This window comes from Bactrocera neohumeralis, chromosome 3 (genome assembly GCF_024586455.1).
Source record: "Bactrocera neohumeralis isolate Rockhampton chromosome 3, APGP_CSIRO_Bneo_wtdbg2-racon-allhic-juicebox.fasta_v2, whole genome shotgun sequence".
In the NCBI taxonomy this organism is placed as follows: Eukaryota; Metazoa; Arthropoda; class Insecta; order Diptera; family Tephritidae; genus Bactrocera; species Bactrocera neohumeralis.
The window spans coordinates 8,603,094-8,625,174 of NC_065920.1; the positions used below are offsets into that span (position 1 = coordinate 8,603,094).

General features: G+C 35.7%; 1 long non-coding RNA gene across 1 annotated transcript in view; it reads left to right on the forward strand.

Annotated features, from left to right (window-relative positions):
- Positions 1-22,081, forward strand: part of LOC126753341 (uncharacterized) — a 288,292-nt gene that overhangs the window by 99,967 nt on the left and 166,244 nt on the right. The window contains exon 2 of the long non-coding RNA XR_007666118.1: positions 9,144-9,170. This is a non-coding gene — a long non-coding RNA (uncharacterized LOC126753341). The remainder of the gene's footprint in view (positions 1-9,143; positions 9,171-22,081) is intronic.

Genomic DNA, 22,081 nt, shown 5'->3' on the forward strand with positions numbered 1-22,081 from the left:
ACTGCGACAAAGCAGTTTCATAGCGTTTGCTGTATTCGTCTTTACTGTTTTGCATTTTTTGTTATTATTACCTTATCTCACGGTTGAATAGGGTACTTAATAAAAATTGATCCAGTTTTTTTAAGGATCTGATGAAATTTTAGTTAGGATATAGTCGAAAGTTTATTTTTGCATCGTTATAAAGTTTTTCCGGATATTGGCGCAGTTCTAAAAATAGGGTGTTAAATTCACTGTTTATTTACATTCCTTTGTTCACTAATTGGATGTATTCCATCAAACAAAGCCATGCAACAGCTTGCATCGCTTGGAGTTTTCACTCTGATATTCTATAGCGTAGCTCTTTGCTTGAACTTTTATCGCTTCAGTCTTCTGATTGCTTCTCACCTCCACTTTGACATCAACCAAAGGATTACATCAAAGGTGGTAAAATAATGTATAAGACTGTTGGTGCATTTTACAGCCTATTTGACGATAAAAATATAATAGGTTCCAGGACATATGATATATCTGGTAACTGTGCAGCAGACGAACTATCTCGAACAGGCACCAACCCACAGTTAGACCGAAAAAGAGAAAATTTATACGTATGTTTCTGGCTACTTGTAGACATTTAATAAACAAAAATGTTATAGATATAGCTGAGTCTCAGTGAATCAATTCCTAACTAGCTCAACAAGCAGTCAAAGGGGCATGAGTGGGATATGGGAAGCACACTCGAACTATTAAAACTCAGTGATATAAAAACTTTAGAACAAGTCACAGTCTTATTGGCAGACATGTCAGTAGACTGGAAACTAATGTAGAAACTGCCAGAGTGTAGAAGAAGAAGATACTATAAAACATCTTCCACGCGAATGCAATGCTTTGTAAAGTAAAAGAATGGCAACTATTGCGTGATTCTTTCTTATCAATGTCTTGAAGATTTCTCAAATAAACATTTTTGTATAGATGACTTTCATCAAGGGAACAGAGTGGTTCAGAGAGGGCATAATAGTGGGAGTTTTAGTATCGGTGATTTCCAATAAGTTTCCTTAAGTGCTGGGAGCGTCGTCAGACAGCCACTATACCAATCTACATGCCCTATTAGGTGTGCGACTTAGAAAAAATTGTGAACTACGCCTACATGTAGGCAACGATTGTTTTCAAATCCTTAGCTCTCGACAAAATTAATGCAATATTGAAATATAAATAATTTGCAAGTGTGGCTAAAAGTATAGTCAGTTAAAATACTCTTATCTCTTCTCTACAGTTTGAAATTAGAAATTTTAGTATTATTAGAATAAAAAATAATTTAAGAAGGATGTGCTCAAAGAACATTTTACAGTACCATATAAAATCAATTTTAAATTTTTAATTAAGGAAGCAACATCTAAGCTGTTTAAATTCAAGGCAAATTTATGAGTTTTCTAAAACATTATTAATTTTCTAGCAAAAATATCAACAATTTCTTGTTACTTACAAATATTAATATATAATATAATGCACTCAAGTTGTCAAGTGGTCAGAAAATATTGCCAAAAGTAGAAGCCGCCTGTAAGTTCATTAAAAACTGTCTAACTTCGGTGCATACACTTCATGTAATAAATAACAAAACAATAAACCTTTTGGCGAAAATTTGCATTTCTACCTTTTTAACGGTACACGTGAGTGTATAGTGTGTATGTGTGTCTTGCTGAGTGAAGAAAGTGGTTACAAAAAATCATGCAAATTAGATTGCAAATCAACTTTCAACTTAATAAGACAAACCAGATGAAGGCAAATAACAAAACATTTATATTTATGTAGCAGAACACATAAATGTAAAGGAGAGTGTGTGGCTGCGCCTAACTGTATGCGAGGTAGAGTTAATGAAATTGAATATGCGCTGACGGAGTGCTATAAATTACTATTTATACGTGCAAATGAGTATGTGTGCGTGTGTGTGCAATGAAGAAAAGTTGCACAACAACAGCAGCGTGAACAAGCAACAATAAAAACGCAAAAACAAACAATAATAATATGCAAAACAGGCAAGAAGACAAGGTGCAGGCGTAAGGAAGATAGCTGGAAGAGAGTAATGATATATAAATGTGTGAGTAAAAGTAACAGTACGCCGTAAAAGTGTGTGTAATGTATGTCTTTTAGCGCTTGACTGTAATTGCTGACTATATATGAGTGTATTCGCATTGTGTGTGAGACTTGGCTGTGCTTGTGTGCAATGCTTGTAACCAAGCGAATTGTTTGCATAAACGATTTAATCGAATTCCAATGCAAATTCAGTTAAATTTCATTTCCGTTCCACCAATGCCAACATACGCTGCGGTAGCCCAGCAAAAACCGAACGGCTGCAAGCACGGAGAGACAGCTTCGGAGATGCTAAGGACTAGTATTTGAGTGTAAGGGAGGGTTGAAGTTGACAGGCGTGTGGAGTTTCCGGCGGAAATCAGCATAAGACAAGGGCAAAAAATGACAAACAGACAGGCAGACAGACACAACAAGCAAGCAAGCAGTCAGGCAAGCAGCGCTTGATGGTAAAGACACGCGACCGGCTTAGAGACAAAAGGTAGAACGGTAAGAGAATTGGTGGATAGAAGACACAAATGTTAAAAAATGCACTGTTTTCAAATGAAAAGATGGCGAGTGGGGAGTTATTGGCGCAAGTGCTACAAAAAATGATATTACTGCAGCTTTTTTACCAAGTTGCACGGGGCGTATGAGCAACTTCCATTTATGAGTTCGCACACATTTTCCTTATGCCTGTGTGTGTGTGTGTTGACGGATATCATTTATATTTATTTGAAATGTTTAATGCTGTTTATATAATTATTGTAATAACCAAAAACAAGCAAACCAATTACATTTACACAATTTCCGCGCAGAAAAAAGTTTCCACTTGCACATAAACTGCCGGCAACCCGCTGTGCCGGCGCGTTTCAAACGTTTATTTTTTTGTGCAGCCTGAAATTAAGCAGACAATGTCATAACGGCACAACTGTCTTGAAAGTATTTGCCTTTTGCGCCAAAGGTTTGGCATAATTTACGGGCGCCAAGCGGCATGTGGCGCAGAAGCGTGTGCAGGGGTTGTGCAGCAACCGGCGCGCTCAATTAATGAGTTCAACAATGTCGGTGAGTTATGTAAATGTAGCATACTCTGCAGTTATAACCGCACTTTGAAGTGTTTTGGTAACTTCATTTTTTGAAATTTTTTTTCCAAATATGCATACACTCATAAATATCAAGAAAAAAATGTAAAAAGACTTGCTGTCTTCCTCACTTTGTATGAGCAGCTCTGCTTGCCATGCGCCATTTAACTTTTTAAGCTCACGCTGGAGCAACGAAGTTTTGTTTTTGCGCTTTTAAATGTCAAAATCCAACAGACATTTTATTTACAGCTCATAAAGTCTTGGCATGTGGCAAAAAGCCGCTTGAAAAAAAGAAAACATATTAATGAACCACACAAAAATAGACACAATTTGAAACAAAAAGTAATGAATAAGCAACAACAACTACGCACAACAAGTGCCAAAGCGATAAAAGAGTGGTAAAAAGGGGCGCAAACTTTATGAAATTATTTTAATGAAATCTTGGTATAACGCCCCAAAGGCACAAGGAAACAAAAAACACATAGAAAATAATTTTTATTGTTATTGTTGTATTTGTAATTTTTTTTTTTGTGTATTATAACTACACTTTTTATGGAGTGCTAAGTGTGAGACAATGAATTTTTATTGCTTCAGTTAAGACAAGAAATGGATGCTTAAGCCTAACATACTTGTTCTTGCAAAAAAACTTTTTGTTGTACTGGAAATAAATTTTTTTTAAATATTACATATAAATATATATGTATATATATTACATATGTATACACTTTTTACATATATACTACTTTTTGAAGAAATTTGATATGTTTTCTATAAAATTGTATATATAGATGTTATATAGATCATTCTGAACAACTTTGTCTAAGAGAAGATGGAGAATATGGCTCTAAAGCCGAGAGATGATAATGTTTTGGGAGATATATGTTATAGTTTTCCGATTTTTAGTGATATATATGAGTAAATACTGATCTAGGTACAAAATAGTCATTAACGATCAGTGAGTTGAGAATGGGATATTTGGAATTTGTGCCTTAGCAGTTTAGCTTTTTCACTTTCAATTAGTAGTCATTATGCCAGCATTGGAAATCTTCAGTGTAAAAATCGCACTTCCTTTGTTTCCACTCATAATTCTCTGTTCTTTGTCAGCTCACAAGTTCACAACTCCTTCTCTTCTTTATCTGTTAAGATCATCTTTCATTTGCAGTCATTATTTTCTTTACTCAACATGGTTTTCTCTGCTCATTCTTGACTCTTTTCTTCGACTCCCATCAAAAAAATAGAATTCTTATAGCAAGACTATTTTACAAAAGACAAGCAAGAGCAGGAACAGGTTTTTTTAACAGTTGGTATTTCTAAACCGGATTAAAATAGTTTTTCATGTGACTTGCGAACCACTCTCGGCTTTCTTGATGTTGCCTTAAATCGCATTCGGCGAGCTTGGTTAACCACAATATTCTTGAAATTTAAGACTTTTTGGTCCTGAGAGATCACTTGATCCCTATACGATATGGCTTTCATAATACCTACATCAACCATCAATAAAATACCCTTTAGATATCTTTGACTGTCAGTGGGATAGACCTTGGTTCAATAATAGCCGAAGCAGGGAGAATTAGCGAAAACTAGCGAGAGCTAATGTTAACTAGAGAGAGAGAGAGACCGAGAGCCAGGGAGAGCTACTGAGAACCGGTGAAAAGCAACACGAACCAGAAAGAGCCCATAAGCACTAGAATGAACCATTGAGAACAAAGGAGAAGCGGTGGGAACCAGGGATAGCCATTGAAAACCAGGGAGTACAGAGGAATACACTGAGAATCGGCAAGTGCCACTGAGGACCGCAAAGACTCAGTGAGAGCATGAAGAGCCATTGAAAAAAACGGGAGATTCAATAAGATGCAATGAGAACCACAGAGAGCCACTGAAAACTATAACCTGAGAGAACCAGCGGAAAACAGGTACAGCTCGTGAGAACTAGGGAGAGAACCCAAAAGAGCTCCTGAGAACTAGGATGAACCATGTGAGAACTAAGGCGAAGCAGTGAAAACCGGGAAATACCATTGAGAACCACAGAATACCAAGGAGAACTTGGGAGATCTAGTGAGAAACAAGAAGACCTATTGAAAAATAGGGAGATTGAATGAGATCCTCTGCCACCTAAAACCGCTGAGAAATTTGGGAGGGTCATTGAAATTCGTTAAGGTAAAAGTAGGACCAGTGAAAAACAGGGATAGTCGTTAAGAATTAGTGTGATCTAGTGAGAACTAGAGAGAACTAGCGAGAACTAAAGAGAACTGGTGAGAATCACTGAGAACCACTGGCAACTAAGAATTTTATTTTCGCAACCTTTCATGCAGGGTTTTGATTATGTGAAACCACTTTGAGAAGTTGAATGAACTTTTCACGCCTAGCATAACTACAGCTCAATAAATACATAATTTTTTTGTTCCGCCTTTCCATATTTTCCGCTCGCAGAACTTTATTTTGTTTTAAAGCTGGCTTTATCTTTTGTCTATACGAATATTCATATAAGGCATGTATTCATAAGCATTTCTCTTGCTTTGTCAATGACAAAGTGAAAATAGCGAAAGCAAGTAAAGCATTTCAACGTGTGTGAGGGAATTGACAAATGAAAAACCACGGATTTATAGGCACTTGAACTTTTGTCTACTTTGAACTTTGTCGGCAACATATAGAGGGTGTGATTTTCCTGCACTCATTGAGTATTTCCCTTTAATGCAGGTGCTTGTGTGTGCGAATATAGAAAAGTGTGTGTGTGCTATTTGTACATACAAGCATAAGAGTATAGTAACAGGTATTGATTCAGCAGCTTAAGGGCAAGCGCTTTTCTTTTACTGAAAATCTTTCTGCGCCATAATCCCTGCAGATGAGATACATTTCATCGTATCACTTTTCTTGTGAAGACTTAAGAATGTAAGTTTTTCCAATTTTCATTTGAAAATATTAAAGTAAACGTACTCGTGTAGGAATATTAAAAACTTTGAAGAAGACGGCACACTTAGTGCTAAGTTGGATGAAGAAGAATATAGGAATTAGCGACATTTTTAAAATGACTTTAAAAATTTGTGTTCCTTCTGAATGTCCCACTCAGTTGAGAGAAACTTTTTACCAGTTAGTCACGTTTTTCTAGGAAAGAGACAATAGTCTCGTTTTTGGACCTGAAGCTGGTTCACAGACTCCTTAGGTCGCTTGGGTTTGATCTTGAAGTTGAATCAATCCCATAAGACAGAGTAATACTGCGTATTCCTTGCTTTAAGATCTTTGAGGAAGACGATATTCAGATATTAATCTTATAAGCAGTTTTTTTAAATCTAGTTTCTATTATACATAGTCTTCCTTCAACTATCCATTGTTTGTTCATTTCTATCGCTAGTAGAAAATGTGTCTGACACAAGAAGTATACCATTTTACTTCTATTTCTCTATATTCCCACAATTCATCGCCAACCCGCGCATTCTTGGCAACGAATTAACCGCTCATCGTTAACACCGTCAACCGTAACGAAACTTTAAAGGTTGTTTTACACTTCACGCAAATGACATGTCTACTTCCCACATTTGGCATCTCAAAATCGCAAGAATATAGCACTTTCTCCTCACATCAGTCGGCGCTCTATACTTCATATTTTTTTCACTGGCGTAAAAATCTTAAATAGGCAACATGAACACTGCAAAAATGAAGGAAAAGTGAAAAGCTGCTGATATGGCAAAACAAAAAAACACAAAAACAGAAAATAAGAAAGTACAGTTATAGCTGATGAAAAACTGAAACTAAGCCGCCATCAACAACCCTGCCACCTTGCCAGACTCCCCTCATAGTCGTCTCCAATCAGCAGGCTTAAAACGCGGCTGTCATCATTTAGCCATCAAGCAGCACCAGCCGCCTCAAACACCAACAAATGCTAACAGACGTCAAACGGTACGTTCGCATGTAAAACAGAAAAAGAGATGTGGAAAGATGGAGAAAAAAGCGCAATAAAAGCGGAAGTGTTGTAATGCTGGAAAAGTGCGAGTTTATCCACGTGATGACAATGCTGGTCGTCGTCGCTTACTCCATCAACATATTCGCTTGGCATTTACTTTGCCAACTTTAGTGGCTTCAACGGCGCTTCACGGCCTTGTCATTGCCGTAGTCGTCGTCATCGTTGCCGCCTCAGTTGACATTGGCCGTGGCAGTCGTGTGTCATTACCATAAAGCTCGCTTACGTTGTTGTGCTGCCTTTGTGGTGGTTTCTATTGCTCCATTCTCGCCTTGTTATTGTTGCAGTTATTAAGGCGTTTGTGTTTGGTTGACTAACGTCAGTCGCTTGACGGCTGCAGTAGCAACAGAGAACAGTTAACGGCTTTACTGGTTATATGTAAGGCTGTGGATTCGGTGGTTAGTGGTGAGGAGATGCACTTTAGTTGCATTTTATTAATGCAGAGCAAAGCACTAAAATATATTTAAAAGTTATTGTTATCTTGTTTTAAAATATGTCTATCAAATCAGCGTATTCTCTCCATTTTAATTTCGGATCCTTTCTAGATCACTTACATGTGATACGTTTTTCTAAAAATCTATCCATTATTTAACCTCTATTTTGAGCCTTAATGCGCTTTTGCCAACTCACGTTCGCAACGAACTCTGAATGATATTTTTGAGTCCACTTAGTGACGGGATTAACTTGTGCTTAGCTAAAAAGTGACATTCTCAACCTTTTCTTCAAATCCCTGTTACTTTTTCATATGTTTCTAGTATACTATATTTATACAAATAAATTTCGAAACCTTTAGAATTATTTTAAAATCGTATTTTTAAAATAAATTTGGTTCCATTACGTAAAACAGATACTTACATGATTCAATTCGTAAGTTTAAACTTTAAGTGCTTGTATTTTTCCATAATATTATTTCTGTACTCAGAGCTTTCACTTGGTAAAGGCTTTTGAAAATAAAATTCAACACTTTAAGTTTTAGGTTTTATTCAAAGCTTCTCCATGCTTTCCTCGAAGAAAAGCGAAAGCTTTTGCATGAAAGCTCAACTTCTTTAAGTTTAAGCTTTTTTCCGCAGCTACTCTATACCTTCCTCGAAGTAACTAATTTTACTTATACTTATGAACGACCTTTCCTCTTCTTTAGTGAGAGCTGCCACTTGACGAAAACTTTTGAAATGAAAGCTTAAAGCTCCTTCATGCCTTCCTCGAAGGACCAAATTTTACTTACAATAATGGATCTTTATAAGACCACTTAGCGTCGGGATTAAATCATTCTTTTAAGTTCTTGCTTACTTTTTCAAAATTTTCAAGTACCATACTATAGTATTTATACAAATATGTATAAAATCTCATCCAAGTCGTTTCTGTGTTCGTTGAGGTAAAACGGATATTTTCAACTACAAAGGATTTTATTTGTGTACAATATGATTTCTATAGTGAAAGCTTTCACTTGGCGAAAGCTTCTGAAATTAAAGTTCAACACTTTTCTAAAACATAAAAGTGTTGAACTTTTTTCCAAAGCTTCATCGAAGGACCAAATTGAACTTTCCAGCTTTTTTACGATTACAACAAGCTGAAATGGAGTGAATATGTTCAAAATATGTATGATTGAATATATCGTGCTAAGACTGCTAATTTTTTCGGTATGTGGAAAAAATTCACTCGAAGTCAAAGCTCAAAAAATAGTTTTATCGCGATTTTGAACAAAACGCTAAGTTGTACCATGAAATTACCTCAGACAAAAATTGAAGAATATAAGACTATCTTAAAAAATGTAGGATTGCTTTTTTCCTAAGGGATACCATTTTTAAGATCCTTATATATGTACGTAAGTCTTTTAATCAGGTCGTTCCTTCCTGGCATATTTAAGTATAATTCAATTCTTTCAATATTTCGAGCTCTTTGACCTCATATGGTTTGAATTGTCTCTCTTGCTTTACGCTTTACTTTCGGAAAATTTTAAAATTATATTTTTTTTAGAAAACACATTTGCATTAATCCACATATTTATTTATCACTTTTTCTAATCAATTAATTCGACACTTAATTCCATTTTTCTTTTAATATTCCAGATAAACAATTTGGCGTCGCTCCAACAGGTGAGTTCGTCTGTAATACCAGTATAAATATATACATTAAAATTATTTATTGCCAACAAAGACAATATATCGAGAGCTTTTACTGTTATGCTTGTAATCACAATAAAATTGAGGCTCTTTGCAATCCAAATTCGAAGAGTCCAATACAAAAAGATGGCTAAAGAAATACATTTTCGATAAAAATGAAATTTGGTCATAAAACGCAGCTGTAACTCTGCGTAAATGTGCCCCAAAATTCACGTTCGAATCACAATTATCTTGCTGTGCATATATTTATTGCATGTTTTCTTGTTTTTGTTGTTATTTTTGGTTCTTTGTGTGTCGTTTTTTGTTTTTGTTTCTCACGTAAATCCTTTCCAAGTATTGAGATTTGTCAGCATCATCTTAAGCGCTCATAAAACTTTTGCGTAAACATTTTTATTGCATTAGAGGACTCTCAAAAAAGAATAATGCACTGAGAGAAATGTTTCGGTGGTAATAAATTACACGTTTTTGTAAATAAACTATAACTTTATTTAATTTAACTTAACTTCACTAAACTAAACTTAACTTAACTTAACGTAACCTAGCTTAACTTAACTTAACTTTGCTTAAATTAATTTTTGATAACTTAACTTAACATTAACTTAACTTAACTTAGCTTAGCTTGACTTAACATTAACTTAACTTAACTTAGCTTAGCTTGACTTAACTTAGCTTAACTTAGCTTAACTTAACTTAACTTAACTTAACTTAACTTAACTTAACTTAACTTAACTTAACTTAACTTAACTTAACTTAACTTAACTTATCTTAACTTAACTTAACTTAACTTAACTTAAATTAACTTAGCTTAACTTAACTTAACTTAACTTAACTTAACTTTACCAGTGCATGAAGTAACGTATAACGTGATTTTCTTTTTCTATTTATTTGCAAAATTCTGTTAACATCTCTCCTCTTGGCAGCACTGCTGTATCTGCTCTATAACTGTTTCACTGCTAACCTCTCCATATCAACGCGTATAACTTTGCCACCTTCAACGCCGTTGTTAGTATCAACAACTGCGTCATTTTGGCAATAATCTGCGTGGATTATGCCGGAATTGGAATATCGTATAAAATTTTCATACGTGATTTGATTCTCAAATTTGGTGCTCCGGCAAAACGTTTATTTTTTCGCAACTGCGAACTTGAGTGCAGAATTTTTTGCATTTTTATCCAGCTAGCCGAATATTATATTAAATTTTTGTGCGCCAATGTTTTTGTTGTTCCAGCTTGTTGTCGTTAGAAAAATATCGACGTTCGGGTTTGTTGTTGTTGCATTTTCACTACATGCCATAGCGAGCTTCGGCTCATTCTTTGATTGCTAGTGATTTTGGTTTCCTTTATGTAAGGTCGTTGGTAGCCACGTGTGCTGTCCGTTTGACTGCCGCGCGCGTAGTCTGTTGCTCGAGCTCTCGCTTTTACCTTACTTGCACGTTTTTGTTTTCTTTGTCGCACTTGACTCGCGGCAAGGCTTTTAATATGATTAATGTGCGCTTGACGCGCTATGCTTTTCTTATTGTACTTTGCCTAACTTTTTGATTGTCTCCAGTAAAAGCAAACATACTTGTAAATGGGAGCCTTATGCTTTCACACATACATATGTATATAATGCATTTGTTTGTGGCTTTGTATTTGTTGCAAACAAAAATATTTGCACGTAACGTCAAAACCGCCAGCAACTTGGCCAACACAGCGGGCGGTCCAACCAAGCAGTCGTACACACACACACATGCGAACAGACTTCATATAGTGTTTGAGTTTCGCCATTCAGTTAATCGTTGCATATGCCAGGGCGCTGAAGTTCACACAAGTGAAAAATCACACACACACATTTATTTTCACAAACGCAGACAAAGTTGACAGCAGCGCAGCGCACTTTCTTGTCATTATTGTTGTTGTCGCCAGCGCTGTCTATCGCGTTGCCTCGACTCATCTTCTCCACTGATTTGCGCTTTTGTTCTGCGTCTATGCATGAGTCTTGCGTTTATTCTAACGCGTGTTGTCATCGTTTTAAGTGGTGTAATTTACAAAAGGATTATACAAGCGTCCGGAAAGCCGGCGCGTTCGGAAATAGAAAAGCTGAGTCGAAGGTTTGGTGGTTAAAAAAATATACCCGCAGAACAACAGGAACGCGCGTACACGTCACCGAAATCCCTTATGCCTTCCATATGGCAGACTTTATTACATCTTCTCGCTCTCCACCTCTTATACTACTTGCCAAGCGCTACGTGGCGAAATTACGGCTAATGCGTTTCTCGCTTGGCGTCGTCTTCATAAAATTTCCTGCCAACCACTCGGCTATGGGAGTCATCAACACAGCGGGTGTCTGCACGTTGATTTAAGCAACTTTTTTTTTGCTTTACCAACGCTTTTTCCACTTCTTTTCACAAGTGTAATCTTTGTGTCTTATCCAACTTCCCTTTCATTTGGTAGATTCTTTTTCTACTTCATCTTCTTCATGCACTAATCCGCGCCGCCGTCTGTGGACTGCCATTTATGGACTGTATGTTTTGCGCCGCGTGAGTCAAAATAATGATTCCACTTCTTGTTGCAATTCTCATTTTTCACTTTTTTGTCTCTTTGCTTTTGTTATTTCTTTAATATTACATGCGTGTGCCTCGAATATGAAATTAAATTTTGCGCCTACACTTGCTCCGTGCATGAATTTGCATCTTTGTTGTATTTGCATTTGTTTTTGCTGCTTAAGTTTTTTTCGGCGCTGTTGGTTTAACGAGAAGTTAAAATGTACTTAACGCAGAGATTTGCTGTCAACATGGCTGTAATGGAGTATAATATGTGAGTGCTGGCGCTCATATTAATTGACAATTTCATTTTCGTTTCCCTTAACTGTCACAGTTAAGTAAATAAGAGACAAATTTGAGTAAGAGTTAATAAAATTTGGAATCATTTGGTTTTAAAGTTATCAAAACGTTCTGTCTTTAAGAGGATGCCTCAAACTTCATACATATATCCTTTTGTTGTTTTCACTCAAGTTAGTATTTTTTGGTTCGTTTAAAAGTCCAATAACTCCTACTGTAACTTCTTTTCAATTATTTCCACAAACATAAGTTAGAAGGACTCAAATTAGCAAATCTGGCTGAGTGTCAGTCTTTTTAGCGGCATTTGAACGACAACTGCAGTCTATCTCTTGTTGTTTTTTCCATAATATGTCTTGATACTGATAAGAACTGCAACACTACACTCTAAAAGTTATACTTATTTAACTTCCCAAAGCATAAAACTGAGGTTTTATTTCATCGAATACGCTTTTGTTTAAGGAAAAATATGCCCCTACAATGTTGGTTTCCTGCCTGCCCACCAACTTGTATGCCTTTTCGTTTACTTATATTTTTAAATGACTGGGCATCCAGATGAGTTTTACTGTGTTTCCCCACTGAAAACCTGGTTATTGTCTAAGATTTTGTTCAGGCAATAAAAAACCGAGTTAGGTTAGTCTGGTATGCTAATAAGCCTCGCATAGATCTGTTATGGTTCTTTGTGATACCAAATGCAGTGCCATTACGAAGTCTATGAGGAGTACTGATTCTTGAATATGCCAGCGCTTGACACGAGTTTTAACATTATTCCAGTGCCTTATACTGTGTGGCCCCCAAATGCTCGATGCGTTGCCATGACAATGCGGTACAAGTTCGCAAGAGATGCTCCAGTGCTTTTCTGGTGCATTGCGCTTCATATTTCCTGTTGACATCCCTTCACGCCATCTTTCCTAATTGAAAGGTGCTATCATGTAGTCGGTACTGTGAACTATGCCCGAAAGCGCTATTTGTAAATCCTCCTATAGCCGGTAATCGTTCGCCGCATTGGCCGCGCTGTTTTCAACAAAGAGGTCTTCTATAGGTAACAGATCTAGCAGTACTAAAAGCCGCCCTTGTAGTACATAATTAAGCTTTCTTTATGCACAGTGCAGCAATCCGCTGAACCCTTTTCATAGGCTTCCGGTTGGTAGATTTCCATAAACCTGTCCACATTCATCTTAGAGCAGAATTTATCTTCTTTCTAGCATCAGTGCATGAGTAATAGAGAAAGTGCCGAGCCTCTGCCTACATGCTTATAAGACATTACTGGCTTTCTTTCTCCTACATTGTGTTTCCGCAATAGTTTGTTGTCCCAGATTTCTGCAAGACATTTGATGTGGTTTTTGAGAGAGAGAGAGTTGATCCCCATTTATCAGAGGGATTTTCTGAAGGATATTGAAGCTTCGATTCAAGCTAAGTTAACACCACTTTTTTCCAGCAATAACAATACAATTATAAAAAATTATTAAGGAATTAAATTTTTTTCGTTTTCGTTAATCTGCTTATCGCTCAGCTTTACTAATTGAGTCAATACGAAACAAGTATTATGTCGTTATTCCCTTTTAATAAGCCCTTTGTAGCTTTTGTATGCAGCCAGAAAAAAGGGAAATAACTAATTAAGTAATTAACGGGCTTAATGTGTATTGCAGTTACAAGGATTTTTATGCAAATAACAAACTTTACCAACTTTGTGTGTATATACACCAATAAATGTATGTAAAGTAGTGGTTATGATATGTTTTTACTAGCTTGAGGTTTGCGCGTGGCTGCTGTGCTCTATTCACAAAGGTTCAAAACAATTTTTTTTTGAAAAATATTTAAAAAAATATTATTTAGAAGCTTTCAAGGACCTTTCGTTAATAATAAATCATCGTTAAAACAGTCCTCTAGCCTTTTTATGCACTGAGCTTAACATTCTCTGCTATTTGACTCGCCGCAACTCGGCCACAACCCGTCAGCGCTGTGCTTTTGCCGCACATTTATTTCCCACTTTATTATTAGTATAATGCGTTCATAAATCGATTGTGCCGCGCAGCTGCTAATTACATATGCAAAATGGATTTGCATATTCCACCAAAGCAAACACATATGCGTATCCAAACACCAGCGCACACACACACATGCACGCGTACACATATTGCGGAAAATAGCCAAAACACATGTATTTACTGCTGCTTGCATGTGTGTTTGTTTGTGTATTTTTTGTGCTTTGCCATTTTAAATTCATTTCTGCTTCGCTGGCTTTCGTTTACCTTTGCGTTCGCTTTGTTGCTATTTTGCTTTGCACTTAAATAAATTAAATTGTCAATGATTTGCAAACAACCGCAAAAAGTAAACAACTGCACAAACAAGCAAACAAATGTCCGATAAAAAAATAGGAGAGCGAAAAAGTGAGAAAACGCACACACTCTCACTTTATTAATGCATGTGCATTGAACAAATGCTGGAATTAAAAAGCTAAAAACATATTTTTTTGCAACAACACAAATAAATAACAATCTGGAGTGTGTTGTCTGGCCGAGTGTTGGTGGCGATTGTGGCTTTGGCGATTGCGGTGGTTAGGATTGTGGCGAGTTGGAATGTGTAGACATGCAGCGCATGAGATATTGAGGACCAAGACTGTAGTATACAAGCGATGGATATCTACCAGGTTGTTCAAAAGTTTTGTCATTTGATAAGAAAAACACAATTTTATGATTCAAAATACACTTTGATATTCAGTATAATCTCCCTGAACATTAATACACTTGCTCAAACGATCCTACAATCTGTGGATCTGATCCCTGAAGTGAGAATCCGGAAGGTCTGCAAAATACGCTTCAACAACCGTTATGACCTCTTTATTTAATGAAAAACGAATACAGTTTTTGAGTTCTGGAAATAAATGGAAGTTGCTGGAGGCCAAATCTGGTGAATACGGTGGATGCTTCAACAATTTGAACTTAAAGTCATGGATTTTAGCCATTGTCAAAATGCTCTTGTGTCACGGTGCATTGTCCTGATGAAAAATAATTTTTTTCTTCTGCAAACCGTGTATTTTTCATGAATTTTTTTTTCTTCAACTGGTCCAAAAGGTTGCAATTACTTTCAGAATTAATTGTTTTGCCAGTTTGTAAGTTATCCCCAAACAAACTTCCTCTCGCATTCCAAAAAATTGATGCCATAACCTTCTTTTGAAGCCGAACAACCAGGTTCACACTTCTCTTTAGTCTCTTGCTATGATTCAGGATCATGGTGGTAGACCCAAGTCTCATCCGTAGTAACGAATTGACACACAAAATCCACTTCATCCTTTTTAAAGGATTCGAAAGTGTTTTTGTTCAATTGTTAGCGAATGCGGTGCACACTACTTTCTAAAACCCAAAAATTTCACTTAAAAAATAAGAATTTTATCACTGCACGATATTCAATTTTTTCCATTGCAAAAAAATACTGTGACACGCCGACACTAAATGTCTTGTAAACAAAGAATGAATTGACAGATTCAAATGAAACTTCACATACGTTCATATGAAGAGTGCTCCAACAAAAAAGGGTTAAATAGATTAGAGAATGACCCTGATTGATCGACAAATAGTTCCGGGATATTTTGCCGACAATGAATCAGGTCTGGAATCTTTTGAAATCTCCACCCATTATGAATCTATACCTGCGTCTGTTTATTATGTGTTTGTACTCTTCAAATTGGATTTGATACCTTGGGGAACTATATACCGAGGTAAGTGAGAGTGTACTTTTGACTCACTCCGTAAATCAAATCCGAATACAATTTCGATTTCATTCTTATGTTTGGTTAACTCATTTGAATTCTATATGAGAATTAAAAAAAAAAAAAACATAAAATCTTCGAAATGTATTAAATATTTAAAATTCGCAATGTTTGTTTAATTATATTTCGTAAGTGAAAAGTGCATGCGCTTTCAACTGTTTTTGTTCGCACATACACACGCACTCAGCCAGCGAGAGCTTGTAATGACGGCGAAAAAAAGAGTGTGCAGAAAGAGATCATAATTGCATTGAGCAAACGCAGTGGACTTTGCGAATGAAGAGCAAATTCGTTTTTCGAAAATTCATGCGAATGGGAGTGAAGAGAGAAGTAACACGTAAAGAATGCAAGCAACAGTTAGTTTGTGAAGAAAATTTTTGTGAGCTGCGGTTTTGGCTTTGCTGTGACATTTTTGCTGAATTTTCATTAATAAAGTGTTAGAATTTTGTGAAAAATGTGTAAAAAGTGTTGTGTAGAGGGTGTATTTGTATAATTGCAAGGATTTAGCTTGATTTAAATGAAATACAATAAGTAATAAGAAGTTAAGTGTGTGCCAAGCAGTTGTTGTTGTAAGTCCGTCGGTCAGTGCGTGTTTTTGCAAAAAGTGTGCGGTGCGAAGTTGTTGTGGTAATTTAATATTGAAAGATGTAAAATATGTTAATTGAAATATGAATAATTTAGTTAATTCATATAAGATTATTAATTTTTGCTAAAGTTTAAAGTTCATAAGTAATTTGGTGCGCAGTAAAATTTTCAAAAACAATAATAATGCGAACAACTTGTATGTGTTATACGAAGAAGTTCTTGTAATTGTGATATGAGTGGAATATGTCAAAAATTATGTGTGTATATTACAATAATGATGTCCTTATAATGTGGCTTTGGATTATTTATATAAAGGGTGTTTCAAAAAGTGTTCAATAGTGAAAAGTGTTGTGTTGTGAGTTAAAAATTGGTAATGTATAATTATTGAAGTTAGTTGATCATAATTTTAATTATTTTTCAAAAAAGTGAGAAAGCATTCTATACTGAAAAGTGTTATTTTAAATCAATTTAAATCGAGGAAAATACTTATCAACGGAGGAAATAATTGTGCGGCTCATATTTCTTAAAGGTAAGTTTATCATGCAAATGGTATTACCAAGCAAATATTTATTTACTTTTAAATTTAGCTATTTTATTATTATTTATTTTTACCATTATTAAAGAGTGTTCAAAAGAGCTTTAGTGTATTTTTTTTAAGACTTCAAAATAAACTTCCCAATTGTTTTCTTTCTGTAAATAGAAAATGAAAATTCTGCAATGCTTATATAAATAAATTCACTAAGCAAAGTAAAGATAAGACTATGTATACAAGTCTTATCTGATAAATGAAGTTGTCGGTGTAAATTCTATTAAATATTTTGTTGACCTTCTTCTTTATTTTTACGGCCTTTCTTGATGTCGGTTGTCTTCGATTCACCATTAATCTGTTCGTTTACACTTTCGTTCTGCTCTGTAGTCAAAAATTATATATCTGCACATCAGAAACAGGCTTTTGAGCTGAATTGGGTATGAGAGTGAATGTGGATACTCATTTAAAAGATTTTTCCTAACTTTCTACCTTCTACATACATATAAATATGTATATTTTTTTTAGCAAATGAATTCCTCCATTTTGGTTGTTCGATTTGACAATTGAAGGCAAGGATTATTCAAAACATAATTTAAAATAATTTTTTTTTAGAAAAGTGAAAGAACTACTTTAGGTTCGTATACAGGTCCTATCTAATTGATCCACATGACAAATCCAAAGTCAAAACTGAAGAAATAGTCTCTTTAAAATTTTATGAGGTTATCTTGGTGCGGGCAATAAATGCAACTGAAAAGCTGTAAAAAACAGAAGAACACATACTCCTTCCTACAGCAGTTCATGATATTAAGTATTATATGGCTCTATATGAATTAACGGCGACTTTCATGGGAAGAAAACTTAATTTTTGGCAACAAAATTCACAGCATCGTCTGCATGATGAGGCCCAATGGTACACATGGCGACCAAGTGAATGCTCCGTGTGCTTTACCGCTCTCAACGTAAGCCCCAGTTAAACAATTAAACAAAGGGTTCAGATTAGTAAAATTTATAAATATGTTGAGCTAGATGAAATTCACGAGACATTAAAGACATCGTTTTCATTTCCCAGTAGAGAAGAATGAATCAATGGTTCTATTGGTTCTGATTGCAGACGATCTGGTCCGCTCTGGGGTAGCTGAACACGCAATTTCTCTAAGCTGCCACAGAAAATTCGGTTTCTTCATTGGTTTTTTAAAACAATGGACTCCAGAGGAACCCCTCCAGTTTTGGAACACAAGCAACATAGGGCATACCGCACAGTTACTTTGGGGTAGATTTGATGGTGTACAAACCAAAAAGCTCGTACGTTTAGGCAAAAGGAAGCTTAGTAACAATGTTAGGCTCACCTCAGGGCACATACTTTTAAGATACTTCTATCAGCCTCTAGCCGGGTGAGACGAAATATATTTCACTGCTCCTAATTTTCCAACATTGAGTAGCTGGGATGGAAAAGAATCAGGTTTTTCCATTGAGTTGCTGGATAAGGCTTAATTTCGTGAGAAGAAATGGGCCCAAAAAAGATACCCTTTGGATTGAAACAATAAATCGTAGGAGAAAATGTCGATAACCTTTCCTCCACAGTACATATTAAGACTAAACATAACTTCGATATCATCGCAAAAGTTTCCTGAAGGACACATTTTTAATAATTCTCCAAAATATCCTAAGCATGGTAGCTGGTTGTGAGGGGTCTCAAATAAAATTAGGAGATCATTTGATTAGACAGTGTTCAGTCAGAACACCTGCTATGGCGACGCGCAAGTAGCTCAGTATGTTATTGTTCTGTATAAATGTGAGTTTAGCTTGCTGAAATACCCAGAATGAAGTTGCGGAAGGGTCATTGCGGTTTGACGCGCCCACATGAGGTTTTGTTTTACTATGGGAGGCGTTTGGGCTCTAAATACGCCATTTATATGTTGCGGAAATGTTCTTCTGTTCTTTCTGAAGAAACACCTGAGCAAAACATACTTAGAGAGAAGTATATTATCCTCTATAAGCGGTAGAATGTGGTATGGATATGTTCGTTGGGAGGTATCAGGAGACTTCAGAGGACCTCTTGTATCATCCTTTAGCTAGAAAAATCTTCTAACAGCACAAGATTTTGTTGTTAACCAGCGCTAACCAATCTCTCCGGAGATTCATAAATCCAACGCTAGAGTGCAATGGGACAGAGGAACACCGACTAGTTGCCTCATATAGCAAGCAGATTGGCTCTGCAGTTTTCAGCGATTCCGCTGTCAGACAGCAAAGTAGAACCATAAGAAAAAAACTTCTGATTTTGTTTGACGATGTAGCAAATTTTCCACATGAAAATGCCAGAACGCTTTTCCAATCGATGAATATAACAGAATTTATTTTTCTGGGATCTTCTAAAATCTGTGTACCTTTGGGTTCTACTGTCGAAAAAATTTTCATGTTGCATGTATAGTATTTCAAAACTGTATAATTTAATAGCGCTAAGACATGATTTGAAATGCCAACATTACTTCGAGAGTGTTATTTTTCAAAGAAAAAGCAATCCATTGATTACAAAGTAGTCCAACCGCTTCCAAAACAATAATATCCAAACCTCACTTCAAAGCAAAGCACAGTATTTTTTGCACATCGCCAGTGTAAAGCTAGATTTTATAACCATATTGAATGCCCTGCCAACATCCGATTCAATATATCCTTGTAATTTCACTTTACAAACACACGCACATGCGCACAAACCGAAAACATGCACATAAATCCATAAAAAGTAAACTCATAATCCAGTATGTGCGTATGTACTCATATTTTTACTGCCTTCTTCTTCTTTTATATCCTTTTCAATCGTTTGCTTAGTTATGCACTTCGTTCTCTTCGCCACTTTGTTGCTGCTGATGCAGACATTTATCATATGCCTTTGCCTTTGTAAACAATTGTTTGTGCCAATAGTCAAATATCATAAAGTTATGTGGACAGACGGAAAGGCATACGGACCAAAACAAACAGAATTTGCCATCGCCGCAGTCACAGACGAACGGCCAACCGACTCACACTCGCATTCAAAGCAAAAAATTGCATTTGCATTCACTCACACACACAAAACATACATATTTCGTTTCCTTTTTTGCTGGTGTGTGAGAGCTCATTAGCATAAAACATGAATGTTTACTTTGTTATGTGCCCTCATCCCTCCACACAGGCGGCAGGCAGGCCCTGCAGCAATCATTTATGAGCATTTTTTTGTTTTTGCCGTTTTTGTTTACTGATTTTTGATCAACTTTTTGTCACATTATCGCTTTATGCTCAAATTTGTGCGCATTTAATTTGAGATAAAAAATGAAAGTTTATTGAAAGCTCTCGATGGACCAACGGGACTATTTGTTTAATATGTCTGTGGGTTGAAATCGCTCACTTTGATACTTTTTTGGTAGATTGCATTTTAATAACCTCATATTTTTGTTTTGTAAAGGATTTTTTATTTGACTTGTGGAATGCTAATTATATAATAAATATTTTGATTATCAAATTTTTTCATCTACAGAATTGAAAGCCTAGAAAATTATAATAGAATATATGACAAAAACAAATACCAAATTTTTTCTAATCTCCAAATCAATATTGTTTCAAAAACTTGTTTAAGTTGTAAATTAACTATTTTGGCTTAATTTACCTCCCGATCAAACTTGACTCGGACTGGTCTTTGTAATCGTCGAGTGTAAACCGAATCCATAAAATAGTTCCTAGATTAGTGAAAAAATTTGTTTTATATTCGTGTGTAGTTTGATCTCCATATGCCATGTCATGCGCTTGCGCTGCCTTTCCCGAAGTGAATTTTTCAGTTTCGAAAGCTAAAAAACGTCACAGTGAAGCCAATATGGCGAATACGGTAGCTGAGCGATGACTTTGTTATGGCGCATTTAGGGCTTTTAATAAGAATCTAGCATTCATACGTTTCACATCTAGAATATTAATCCAAATATATGGAGTTCATTTTAAAAAATGTTGCGATCCCTTCTTATCTCTCTGATGCCAACACAACGATTTTCAAACTCTGTTTCTTTAACTTTTCTATATTTTTATCACTAGATGTGTATGAACGACTCGCATGAGGTCAATTATTTGCATTCGTGATGTAGTATACTCCCCAAAAATTTTAGGAAAATATAACACTTATAATGTTAAACTTTGGTATTTGTATAGAAAGATGACTTATTGTAAGTACTAGTGAGAATTTCATTCATATAAAAGGTTCGTCTTCGCTAAAGCATATATTTGAGAAGCTATTGAAATATACATATTTGTACATTTTTTCGAATTAGTTTTACACTGGTACTTCTTTTGAACCCCAGAAATAAAAGCTGTTCCAAAACTAACGTAATATTGGAATTTAAATCGACAGCTGACAGTTAAGACTTAGCAAAAATAGACCGTTACGCGATAGAACACTGTGTTTTCATTATTGAATAATATTAAAGAAAAAATAATGAAAGCTTGGCGATCGCAGTTCGCAAATTGCTTACAAAATATGGCCGGTATAGTGTGTCAACTTCGCCAAATGTGAAGATTAATTGAAATGGCGGCAAATTTTATAATTGTGTCCAGTTTGGAACACCCTGTGTTAGTACACATTGGGAATTTCGAACGAAAAATTTTTGAACTATTCAGAACTATATTTTTACTTAGCTCACATTAAAGGCTGACAAGTCTATTGATATACTGCATTTGCTCGTTTTCAAAAATATAAGCTTCGTTCTTGAGTACTATAGTTTTGAAAGCAGTTCTTAATCCTATAACTTAATCAAAGGTTAGGTTAAAAAGTCGATCGTTACAGGGACCTCACTTAGACAGCTTAGCACGCTGATCTGTTGCGGTACCTAAAACTCCTATATAATTGATCATAAGGCTTTCACAAATCAATATATCTCCATTGGCATATCACAAATTTGGCAGTTTCGGTTTTGTCTTCTGGTTTTGCAAAGGTAAAACAACTTATCGCATTACTTATTATCCAATTCTACTCATACGCTGTAGCAAGATGAACTTTGCTAAGGTCAAGTCGTCGATCAGCGTCTGCTAAACGCACGCGAGGTCCATTTTTCCAGTGCTAGAACGTAAGATATCAATGGACGTCCAACTCGTTTCCATTCAGCTCAGGAAGTTCTTACAAATATTTTTATACCCTGAACAGGGTAAATTAATTTTGCCACGAAGTTTGTAAC